This window comes from Elephas maximus, chromosome 3, assembly GCF_024166365.1.
Source record: "Elephas maximus indicus isolate mEleMax1 chromosome 3, mEleMax1 primary haplotype, whole genome shotgun sequence".
Lineage (NCBI taxonomy): Eukaryota > Metazoa > Chordata > Mammalia > Proboscidea > Elephantidae > Elephas > Elephas maximus.
This window is the reverse complement of record NC_064821.1, coordinates 214,969,461-214,981,546: the sequence shown is the minus strand read 5'-3', so window position 1 is coordinate 214,981,546 and position 12,086 is coordinate 214,969,461. Positions and strand designations below refer to the sequence as shown.

Here is a 12,086-nt window from a genome sequence, read left to right as displayed (position 1 = left end):
TAATTATTTAAAAAATACAGATATACAGGGCTATTCAAAATGCACAGAATGAAAAGAAAAAAATGTTGAAGAGAGGAAACCATGAAAAGCATACAGTATTCCTGATTTTTGAAGTCAGCTAAGTTTTTAAGCTGTCTAAACAAAGAAACAAACCTTTTGTTTCCTTTACAGTCCTTTGACTACAGTTCTCCAGGAAGAAAGATGGGGCAGTCTGCTTCTGTAAAGATTACAACCTAGGAAACCCTATGGAGCAGCTCTACTCCATCCGATGGGGTCGCTAGGAGTCAAAATCAACTGGATGGCAGTGGGTTTGACCACAGTTCTTATGTAGCTGCACGTGGGGTCATTTGATCAAATGTCTACCTCACCAGAACATAAGCTCCATGAATGCAGGTAGTGGGGTCGTCTTCTTCATTACTGTATCTATAGTACATAGCACATTTTCTGGCACATAAAAGACATACAACATAATGTATTGTGAATAAGTGAATTATGATAACATGAGAGAGGAAATTTTTTATAATTGAAAATGGTGAAGCAGCAAATATAAGTGTAAATAATAAACATGGAATCCACTACCAAAAAAAGTCAGATTAAAGATACAATAATAATAGTAACAAGAACAATAGCAGCCAATATGTACTGAGCACTCTCAACATTTAAGACTGCCTTACATGATTTATTTCGTTTAATTTTTACAACTATCTCATAATGTAGATACTAGCATTATGCCCATTTTATAGATGGGTAAACTAAGCCTTAAAGAAGGTAAATAACTTATCTACGATCACACAATTGGCAGATTAGGGATCTGAACCCACAATCTGATTTCAGAGGCAAAAAAGGAAGGGAATTGAGTATAGGGAGCTGCAAGCTGGGTGCAATGAACTTGGGGAAATAAGAAAAGTTCATAGCTTGAAGCAAGTTATGTGAGAAACCTGGAATAGAAAAGAGTTACAAAAGAACACCTGGTACAACAATGTCAGGGGTACGGTCACTGTTTACTCCCTTTCACACTGTTTAAAAGAGGTTCGTTTCATACCCTCACACCAATGTGCCTTTAAATTTAGAATAATGAAATGGACATAATACTGTGACCTTAAATATCTTACCATATATTTTATAAGTAAGAGCCTTAAGACAAGGAAGGTAAAGTGTTTTACTGGAAAGTAAGAAACAGATCAGTCCCTGCTTTGGTATGTTAAGATTACATTGCTTCTGGAAATTACTTTATGAGATCTACTTTACTGAATTAGATAAAACTCATAAAAGTAAGAGATTTAGTGGTATGCAGGAGTTAAAATTTTACTTCTTCCTTGAGCTTAACTTGAGTCCTGGAGATTAACTGTATGAAGAAATAAGGGGCCCCTTAGGAAATACAATCAAATAGCAAGTGAGACTCAGAGTTTTCTATTTGATTCTTGGTATCCCAAATTACTCAATGAAGGAGATCAGAATCACACGTCTGTGTTAGAAGTACAGAAATCAATGGATTTGTAGTATATGAATAAAGACCACTACACAACCTTCTCTGAATGAAATAGAATTATAAATGGGAGAAGAACTTCAAGGGTATCAGCAATTACACACCATTCATAAGAATATTATTTATTTCAATAAAATATTACTAGGATAAAAAATTCTATGAGGTAACAAATCACCTTATAGACAGCAACTTGGCCTTTGTCCTTGGTTCCTGAAAGATAATTCTGGAATTTCCTGAGTAACGGAAGAGCCTTTTGTTACCTAGGCCTAAGGACTACGCCTGAGGATTTGTGGCCAAGCTAGAAGGACGGGTTTGTGGCCTGATATTAGCTGACCTCAGCAAGGGGGCTAAGCATGCCTCAATCATGCCTGTGTAATGAGGTCCCAGTCATGCATATGCAATCAAGCCAATGAAGGCTCTAGACATGGAAGTTGGTGAACGACATCAATACATACGGGTGGGTAGAACATCCTTTCTGGAACACAAAAGCTCCACTCTGGAAACCCTCCTGGACTTTGCCCCATGCATCTCTTCTTTACAATGACCCTGATTTGTATCCTTTTTCTGTAATAAATCTATAATTCTCACTATAGTGCTTTGGAGGTAGTGCCAAGATGGAGGACAAGTCAGATGCACTAAGCCATCCCACCGCAACAAAGACCAGAAAAGCCAAGTAAAACAGATACAGACGTCCATCCCAGAACGCTGACCCTTACTTAAACGAAGCAATAAAGTATTAGATTGGAAGTCACTGAGGAGAAGAAGAAACTGATAGAAAATGAGGAACGAACAGAGACGCGGACTGGAAGTTCCTAACCAAACGGCATGACTCAGTGTTGCCATCCTGGAATAAAGCTAACAACCCTGCAAGCAGAAGGGCACCTCCATGGAATTCCCGAGAGGAGATAGAGGTACAGTGTGGACACACTCAGAACTAAGACCACATTTGCTGGCTGCAACTCAAGGAGAAGCCCAGACTTTCTCACCTCTTAACCGCAGGAACACTCTCCTACAATTGCCACCCACATTTCTGGTTAACAGCGGCTGTAACTGCCCCATCATAGCAACCCCGACTGCCTGGGACCAGAGTACCAACCCACCCTATTGCCAACTTCCATTTAGCCTCCTCTTCCCCTGCATTTGCCCCTCCCATCCCACTGCCAGCACTCCAAGGAGACCCAGCACAGACCCCAGACCTTTCTTTTTTTTATCCCACTGCCAGCACTCCAAGGAGACCCAGCACAGACCCCAAACCTTTCTGCCAGTTCCTGACCACTCCCACGGCCACGTGTGGACCCAAGGGAACACAGTTCAGAACTCAGGCCCCTTCCCGCTGACTCCAGACCCCTACTGCCACCCACCACAGCAACCAGGGCATCTGGCCTGGATCCCAAGCCCCTTCCCACTGGCTCTTGAGCCCTCTCGCCACCTGCTGCAACACCCAGGGGACCTGGCCTGGGCTCGAGGTCCCTCCACACCAGCTAAGGACCCCTCCTGCTGCTATGCACAGCCCCGAGGGGACGCCGCCCAGGCCCTAGGCCCCTGCTTGCTGGCTCTGGACCCCTCGCACCATCCACCACAGCACTCAGGGGACCCAACCTGGACCCCAGACCTGTCCTTGCTGACTCCTCTGAATCCATGACGCCACCCACTTTGGCCCGCAATGGACCAGGCCTGTACTCCACACCCTTTCCCATGGCTCCAGACCCCTCCTACAGACTGCCGCTGACCCCAGAAGGCCGAATCCTGATTCTAGGCCCCTTCCCACTAGCTTGGGCCCACTCTCGCCACCTGCTGTGGCCCTGAGGGGACAAGACTTGGAACTCAGGCCCCTTCGGCCGACTCTGGACCCTTCCCGCCGCCTGCCATCACTGTGAGGAGACCCAGCCTGGATGCTAGGACCCATCCCACCGACTCTGGACCCCTCCTACCATAAGCTGCAGCACTGAGGAAACTCGGCCTGCACCCCAGGCCCTTCCCTGCCAGCTCAGGACTCCCCTGCAGACCACAGCAGCACTGCTTCAGCCCCCAGCCCAGTTCACGCTGCAGACAAACAAACCATCTCCATCCCTTCCATTCCTGCTGGACCTGCCCTGCTGCACCACAGCTAAGCAACCAGTCCTGCACACCAGGACAACAAGGTGGTGAGAACTACTGTGCCCAAGGACAACCAAGCAACAAAGATAGCCCACCCCATTTGCCCAGACGTAACAAAATAAAACAAAAAGCAGAACAAAACTAACAAATTTACAATCAATAAATAAAGAAAATAATACCTGAATGTCTCGGAGACAATATCAAAATATATTTTTTTAAAAAAAGGACAAGATGACTCTAGCAGTGACCTTCTAGCAGAAGAAAAGGCACTGGAATTACCCCATAGGGAAACCAAAAGCCTAATATTCAGGGCTCTCCAAGAGATTAGGAAAGAGAGCAATGAAAACACACACAAAATCACGGAAAATACAGACAAAACCAACCAAAACATAGCCAAAATCAAGGAAAATACAGACAAAGTGATGGAAGAATTCAGGAAAATAATACAAGAACAAAATGTCAAAATAAATAAATAAATAGAAATCATACCAAAAAAAAGCAATTAGAAATCCAAAACATAAACAACAAAATTTCAGAAATGTAAAATGCAATAAAAGGTTTTAGGAACAAATTTGAAAAAAACGATTGAAATTGAAGACAAATCCATGGATGTCACTTTGAGGAAAAATCAGAGAAAAGAATAAAGAAGACTGAAGAAAACTTAAGAACTGTGTGGGATACAATCAAAAACAAAAATCTGTGTGTGATCGGAGTTCCAGAACAGGAGTAGAAGGCAGAAAACACAGAGAGGATCATTGGTTTGCTGACAGAAAACTTCCCTAACATCACGAAAGATGAAACGCTGATCATCCAAGAAGCTCAACAAACCCTGTATAGAACAGACCCCCAAAAAGTCACAAAGATATACCATAATCATACTCTTCAAGATCAAAGACAAAGAAAGAATCCTGAGAGCAGCTCAAGAAAAACAAAAAGTCACATACAAAGGGGAAACAATAAGACTAAGCTCTGATTACTCAGCAGAACCAGGCAGGCAAGAAGGCAGCGGGATGACACATATAAAACCTTGAAAAAAAAATTGCCAACCAATAATAATATATGCTGCAAAACTCCCTCTCAAATATGATAGGGAAATTAGGACATTTCCAGATAAACAGAAATTATGGAATTTGTAAAAACCAAACCAAACTTACAAGAATTATTAAAGGAAGTCCTTTAGTTAGAGAGCCAACAATATCAGACAACAACCTGATCTAGGACACAGGTCAGTATTAGCCAAATACTGACCTAGGTAATGAAGCCTCAAGGATAAAACAAAACTAAAAGATTCAAAACAGGCAATTAGAGGCATCAATTTGAAAGTGATGACAATGCCAGAACAACAAAAAGGGAATACATGATTTAGATACAGAACTTTCAAATGGAGAGGAAGTCAAGGTATATCAAGTAAAAAAAAGACTAGTTCAAACTTCAGAAATAAGGGTAAATTTCAAGGTAACCACAAAGAAAGTTAACAAACTACTCATCAAAATAAAGGAGAAAAATACAAAGTCTCAGTAAACACAAAATCTGTAACAACAAAAGAAAATTCATGAACAAAAGAAACTCATACATGAGAGCAAGAGGAGCAAAAAAAATGTCAGCACCACAGGAAAAAAAAAAAAAAAAGCACCACGAAATGACAGCAATAGACTGATACCTACCAATAACCACACTGAATGTAAATGGCTTAAATGCACCCATATAGAGACAGAGAGTGACAGAATGGATTAAAAAACAAGACCCATCAATATGATGTCTATAAGAGACACACTTTAGAAACAAAGACATAAGTATATTAAAAATCAAAGTATGGAAAAAAATATATCAAGCACACAGCAACCAGAAAAGAGCAGGAATGGCAATACTAATAATCTCAGATAAAATAGACTTTTAGGCAAAATCCACCATAAAAGACAAGGAAGGACATTATATAATGATTAAAAGGACAGTCCACCATGATGACATAACTATAATAAACATCTATGCACCCAATGACAGGGCTCCAAAATATATAAGACAAACTCTAACAGCACTGAAAAGGGAAAATGACGGTTCCACAATAATAGTGGGAGATTTCAACACACAACTTTCGGTAAAGGACAGAAAATCTAGAAACTCAGCAAAGATACAGAAGATCTTAAGGCCGCAATCAGCCATCTTGACCTCACAGACATATACGAACACCCCACCTAACAGCAGCAAAGTACACATTCCTTTCCAACACAGATGGGGAACATTCTCCATAATAGACCCCATCGTAGGCCGTGAAATGACCCTCAACAAAATCCGAAACACTGAGATAACACAGTATCTTCTCTGATCATGACACCATAAAAACAGAAATTAAAAACAGGAAGAGCAAGTAAAAAAAAAAAAAATACATGGAAACTGAATAACACCTTTCTTAAAAACCACTGGGTGATGGAAGAAATCGAAGATGAAATAAAAAAATTTCTAGAATCAAATGAGAATGAAAATACATGATACTAAAACCTATGGGATACAGCTAAGGCTCTAAATTTAGAGGAAATTTATAGTAATAGATGCACGCATCAAAAATAGAAGAAAAGGACAAAATCAAAACATTAGCCCTAAAATTCAAACAAGAGAAAGAAACCCACAGCCACTCGAATAAAGGAAATAATATAGATTAGAGCAGAAATAAATGAAATAAAGAATAGGAAACAATAGAAAGAATCAACAAAGCCAAAAGTTGGTTCTTTTGAAATGATCAACAAAATCCACAAACCATTGGCCAAAATGACAAAAGAAAAACAGAAGAGGAAGCAAATAACAAAAATAAGAAATGAAATGGGGGACATTATAGCAGGCCCAACAGAAATGAAAGATCATTATAGAGTTTATGCAAAACTGTACCCCAACAAATGTGAAAACAGAGAGAAAATGGACAAACTTCTAGAAACATACTACCTACCTAAATGACCAGAATCTGAGGTAGAAAATCTGAACAGACCCATGGCAAGAAAAGACTGAAATGGTAGTAACAAAAACTCTCAACAAAAAAAAAAACTCCTGACCCAGATGGCATCACTGGAGAATTCTTCCAAACGTTCAGAGAAGAGCTTGCACCTGAAACCAAACCAAACCCACTGCTACAGAGTCAACCAGTGCTACTCAAACTATTTGAGAATATAGAAAAGGAAGGCATACTTCCAAATTCATTCTATGAAGCCAGCATAACCCTAATACCAAAACCAAAGACAGAACAAAAAAAGAAAATTACAGACCAATTTTGACCTCTCATGCATACAGATGCAAAAACTCTCAATAAAATTCTAGCCAAAAGAATACAGCACCATATAAAAAGTAATAATAACATAACCATGAACCAGTGGGATTCATACCAGGTATGAAAGAATGGCTCAACTTTACAAAACCAGTCAACGTAATCTACCACATAAATAAAAGAATCACATGATCATCTCATCTGGTGCAGGAAAAGCATTTAATAAAGTCCAACAGCCATTCCTGATAGAAACTCTCAATTAAGGTAGGAAAAGAAGAGAAATTCCTCAAAATAATAAAGTGCACCTATACAAAAACATCATTCTTAATGGAAAGAGGCTGAAAACATTCCCCTTGAGAGCAGGAACAAGACAAGGATACCCTTTATCACTACTTGTATTTAACACTGTGCTGGAAGTCCTAGCTAGAGCGATAGAGCAAGAAAAATAAATAAAAGGCATCTAAATTGCTAAGTGTCATGAATTGAACTGTGTCCCCCCAAAAATATGTATCAAGTTGGTTAGGCCATAATTCCCAGTATTCTGTGGTTGTCTTCTATTTTGTAATTGTAATTTTATGTTAAAAGAATTAGGGTGGGATTGTAATACCACCCTCACCCAGGTCACCTCCCTGATCCAATGTAAAGGGAGTTTCCCTGGGGTGTGGCCTGTACCACCTTTTCTCTCTCAAGAGATAAAAACGAAAGAGAAGCAAGCAGAGAGTAGAGGACCTCAGAGCACCAAGAAAACAGTATCAGGAGCAGAGAGTGTCCTTTGGACACGGGGTCCCTGTGCCTGAGAAGCTCCTCAACCATGGGAAGATTGAGGACAAGGACCTTCCTCCAGAGCCAACAGAGAGAGAAAGCCTTCCCCTGGAGCTGACACCCTGAATTTAGACTTGTAGCCTACCTGACTGTGAGAAAATAAACTTCTCTTTGTTAAAGCCATCCATTTGTGGTATTTCTGTTATGGTAGCACAAGATGACTAAGACAGTAAGGAAGAAGTAAAACTATCCCTATTGGAGGATGATATGATATTATACATAGAGAACCCTAAAGACTGCATGAGAAAACTACTAGAACTAATACATCCACCAGAATAGCAGGATACAAGACAAACATACAAAAATCAGTTAGATTCCTGTATACCAATAAAGAGAACCACAAAAAAAGAATCAGGAAAATGATACCATTTACAATATCCCCAACAAGATAAAATAGGAATAAATCTAACAAGGACATAAAAGACCTATACGAAGAAAACTACAAAACAACACTGCAAGAAACCAGAAGAGATCTATAGAAATGGAAAAACATATCATGCTCACGGATGGGTAGACTCAATATTGTGAAAATGTCAATTCTACCCAAAGCAATCTATAAATACAATGCAATCCCAATGTGTACAACAGCATCCTTTAATGAGATGGAAAAACTAATCATTAACTTTATATGGAAAGGAAAGAGGCCCCAGATAAGTAAAGCATTACTGAAGAAAAAACAAAATAGGAGGCCTTTTACTACCTGACCATAGAATCTACTATACACTTAAGGTAGTCAAAACAGCCTGGTACTGGTACAATGATAGGTACATTGACCGACAGAACAGAATTGAGAACCCAGACATAAATCCATGTACCTATGGCCACCTGATATTTGACAAAGGCCGAAAGTCCATTAAATGAGGGAAAAGACAGTCTTTTTAACAAATAGTGCTGGCAAAACTGGATGATCTTATGGAAAAAATTAAACAGGACCCATACCTCACACAATACACAAAAACTAATTCAAAATCGATCAATGACCTAAATATAAAACTAAAACTATAAAGATCATGGAAGAAAAAATTGGGTCAACACTAAGGGTCCTAATACAGGGCGTAAACAGCATACAAACTATAATTAACAATACATAAAAACCAGAAGGGATGTTCTAAAAATTAAACACTTATGCTCATCAAAAGACTTCACAAGAAGATAATCTACAGACTGGGAAAAAAATTTTGGCTATGACATATCTGACAAAGGTCTAAACTCTAAAATCTGTAGGAAAATTCAAGACTTCTACAATAAAAAGTTAAATAAACCAATTAAAAAAGGGGCAAAGGGTATGAACAGGCACTTCACCAAAGAAGACATTCAGCCAGCTATCAGACACAAGAAATGCTCATGATCACTAGCCATTAGAGAAACGCAAATCAAAACTACAATGAGATACCATCTCACCTTGACATTAGTAGCACACACACACACACACACAAGTACAAAATAACAAACGATGGAGAGGTTGTGGGGAGACTGGAGCTCTTATGCACTGCTGGTGGGAATGAAAAATGGTACAACCATTTTTGGAAAATGATACGGTGCTTCCTTAAAAAGCTAGAAATAGAAATACCATATGATCCAGCAATCCCACTTCTAGGAATATATCCTAGAGAAATAAGAGCCATCACACGAACAGACATATGCACACCCACGTTCATTGCAGCATAGCTCACAGTAGAAAAAAGATGGAAACAACCTGGATGCCCATCAACAGATGAATGAATAAACAAACGATACATACACTGGAATAGAATGCAACAAAAAAGAACAATGATGAATCTGTGAAACATCTCACAACATGGTTGAATCTGGAGGGCATTATACTAAGTGAAATAAATCAATCACAAAAGGACAAATACTGTATGAGACCACTATTATAAAAACACATGAAAATGTTTCCACACAGAAAGAAGCAATTTTTGATGGTTACAAGGGAGGGGATGGCTGGGGAGGGAAAAACACTAACTAGATTGCAGATAAGTGGTAACTCTGATGAAGGGTAGGAGAGTACACAACACTGGGGAATCAGCGCAACTTGACCAGGGCAAAGTCACACAAGCTTCACAGATAAATGCAAATACCCTGAGAGACCGAGTTACTGGGCTGAGGGCTGGGGACCATGGTTTTGGGGGACATCTTGCTCAATTGGCATAACATAGTCTATAAAGAAAACGTTCTACATCCAACTATGGTGAGTAGCAACTTGGGTTTTAAAAGGCTGCAGGCAGCCATCTAAGATACATTCACTGGTCCCACTCCAGCTGGAGCAAAGGAGAATAAAGAAGACCAAAGACACAAGGGAAAGATTAGTCCAAAGGACTAACAGACAACAACTACCACAACCTCCACCAGACAGAGCCCAGAACAACTAGATTGTGCCTGATCACCACCATCGACTGCTCTGGCAGGGATCACAATAGGACGTCGTGGACAGAGCAGGAGAAAAACGTAGAACAAAATTCATATTCACCAACAAAAAAAGGACTAGGCTTGCTGGTTTGACAGAGACTGAAGAAATCCCGAGAGTATGGCCCCCAGGCAGCCCTTTAACTCAGTACTGAAGCCACTCCTAAGGGTCACCCTTCTGGCAAAGATTAAAAACCAAAAACCAAACTCGTTGCCACTGAGTTAGTTCTGACTCATAGCGACCATACAGGACAGAGTAGAACTGCCTCATAGGGTTTCCAAGGAGTGACTGGTGGATTAGAACTGCTGACCTTTAGGTTAGTGGCCGAACTCTTAAGCACTGCACCACAAGGCCTGATTACCAAATCAGGACTGATTTCCTCTTGGAAATTTGATTTCCTTCTTTACCAATGGAGGTAAAGAAGAGTATGGCTGGAATGCAGGTGATCCCTTATGGCGTATCTTACTACTACCATGCCCTGTGATTAATGTCAATGGAAAGCTATGGAACCAAATTCTGACATGACCATTAATGGCCAAGACCCTTCAGGAATGAAGGTTTTGGTAACCTCACCAAGGGCATACGGAATAGGTGGTGGAAGAAGGTAGTTCTAAATACCAGTAGTGACCATGTGACCAGTTACAGAAATGGAGATTGTAATTGTTATATTTCTGCCTTGTATGTGCATTTCATTGTATTATGTTAGGCACAAATATGATTTTATAATTGTCTTTATTCAGAGATTATGCATGGTTTAAGGAGATGTGCACAGCTGCCAAGTTGACAAGGGTGGACCATGATAGTTAAGGTCGCGTGTCAACTTGGCTGGGCCATGACTCTCAGTGGTCTGGCAGTAATGGTGCAGTTTGGCAGTCATATGACGATGTAATCACTTCCATGATGAGGTTTGATATAATGTGATCACTTCCATGATGGAATCTGCTGTTAGAAGCCAATCAGTTGAAAGGGAGTTTCCTTGGGGGTGTGGCCTATATTCAATATGGGTGGACTCCCTGGCAATGCTTGTGCGCTTTTACTCGCTTTGGCTCCTGCAGCTGGCTCCTTTTCATCTGACCTCCGAATCCTGGGACTTGAGTTAGCAGCTTACTTGCTGTTTGCCCCCTGATCTTTGGATTTCTCTGTCTTTGTGGCCTGTGAGCAAGAACCCTGCTGTCTGACCTGCTGATCTTGGGTTTGGCAGGTCCTGTGGCTACATGAATCAGGAGAAGCCTCCAGAACGATCTACAGATTTGGGACGTTCCAGCCTGTACAACTGTATAAGCTATTTCGTTGATATAAATCTCTCTATATAGATATTTAAGTAGCCCCAGTGGTGCAGTGTTTAAAGTGGTCGACTGCTAACCAAAAGGTCAGTGGTTCAAAACCACCAGTGGCTCCACAGGAGAAAGATGTGGCAGTCTGCTTCTGTAGAGGTTTACAGCCTAGGAATCCCTATGGTGTCGCTATGAGTTGGAAGCAACTCGATGTTAGTTGGTTTGGTCTGGTTTTTTGAAATATAGATATTTATATGCTTTATTTTTTTGCTTCTCTAGAGAACCCAGCCTGAGACAGCATAGTAGTACTAAAACATGCCGTAAAAAATGTACTACATTCCAGAAATACTCTTCTTTACCTCCATTATATATCAATGTGATTTCCTCTTGGTAATCAGGATCAATCATGCCAGTCAATATGGTAACTCCCTTCTTTGCCTGTTGATCAAGAGTCATACAGAGCCCAAAGTGGCCAGATGGCATTCTTAGCTTTCAGTTCAGTGGAATCAGTGCTGTGTCTCCAGGTGGGAGCATTCCTCCCTTTGTAAATAAGAACCCTACACTTGCAGAGCATATGGTCACTGGGACAGGAAGCAAAAATTCTGGGTGGGTCAATATGGATAACAGTGAATGGTGTCACTCCCATTTCCACCCCTTGATTCCTGGTCTCACGAACTCTGGCTATGGGAGAAAAGTCAGTACATACCGGATGCTAGTTTAGAGCATATACAGTCTCCTGGAGAACACTGT

General features: G+C 40.5%; 1 protein-coding gene across 10 annotated transcripts in view; it reads right to left on the bottom strand.

Moving 5' to 3' along the window:
- NME7 (NME/NM23 family member 7) overlaps positions 1-12,086 on the bottom strand; it is a 498,467-nt gene that overhangs the window by 299,883 nt on the left and 186,498 nt on the right. The gene's annotated exons all lie outside the window — the stretch shown is intronic.